At 57.8% G+C, this 1,143-nt stretch overlaps 1 protein-coding gene across 4 annotated transcripts in view; it reads right to left on the bottom strand.

The window, feature by feature from the left end:
- Positions 1-1,143, bottom strand: part of ARHGAP39 (Rho GTPase activating protein 39) — a 102,643-nt gene that overhangs the window by 17,998 nt on the left and 83,502 nt on the right. The gene's annotated exons all lie outside the window — the stretch shown is intronic.

Raw genomic sequence — 1,143 nt, forward strand, 5'->3', positions numbered from 1 at the left:
ACAGGTTATGTGGGGGAGGGTCTGGGGGGGTAGGCACAGGTTACCTGGGGCAGGTTCTGGGGGAGGAACAGGCCCAGGTTACCTGTTGAGGAGAGGTAGAAACCTAGCCTGGCTATCATCCTGAACCCATTACCTACTGCTCTGCGCCTCACGGAGATCTGGTGTCAGGGCCCAAGAGGCCTGGTCATTTCTCAGTGTCCTCCTCACCTCCAAATGGGAGCTGCAGGCTTCAGGGGCCTGACACTTGCTGGAGGGCCTCCTTGTAAATGATCTGTGCACCCTTCATTGCTGGGGCCCTGACCCCTGGCTGCCCTTCTGTCCTGGGAGCTGTCCTCCTGTCCTGGGAGCTCCCCTCACAATAGCTTCTGACACAGCCCTGCAGCCTCCCCTCCAGGGGGCTCTTCTGCCCAGACAGCTTTCCCCAGGCCAGCCCCCACCTCTGGTGCCCATCACGACCCTCCCTGCAAGGGCTTCTGTGTGTGTGTGTCTGCCCTCTGTCTCTGTCTGTACTGCAGCACCGGGCACAGAACTATTCCTACAACAGAGAGCCATCTAACTCTAGATTCAATATGGTTATTTCTCTGTAGGCCTCACTCCTGGGTTCAGCACCTGCCTGTGCTCCTATGGGGTGATGGGTCACCTATCACCCTCTAGCATCTCAGGTCCTGTTTTTCAACCACACTCCCCTCCTTCGACTCTGCCCTCACATGCAATATTTGGCACCTAGGCACAAATAAACTGCTTTCTAAGGCACGTGCAGGTTCACAGCCACACGGAGGGGAAGGACAGCGAAATCACACACACCTCTACCCCACCCGTGTACCATCTCCCTGGCTGTCAACATCGCCGCCAGAGTGGTGCCCGTGTTCCAGTCAGTGAACGTACATGGGTACCTGACCGTGATGCCTCATCAGCCCCTCGTCCACAGTTTGCCTCGGGGCTCACTCTCGGCCCGAGCACGCTGCGGGTCTGGACAGGCGTGCAGTGACAGGTGCCCGCTATCAAAGCGTCCCATAGAGTAGTTTCACTGCCCCGAATCCTCTGTGCTGACTGTCCCCTGGTCCCCTCTAATCTTTCTCCACGGTCTTGCCTTTTCCAGAACGTGCAGACATGGACTCACACCGCGTGTGGCCTTCTCAGACT

The sequence above is a fragment of the Suricata suricatta genome, chromosome 15 (genome assembly GCF_006229205.1).
Source record: "Suricata suricatta isolate VVHF042 chromosome 15, meerkat_22Aug2017_6uvM2_HiC, whole genome shotgun sequence".
NCBI lineage: Eukaryota > Metazoa > Chordata > Mammalia > Carnivora > Herpestidae > Suricata > Suricata suricatta.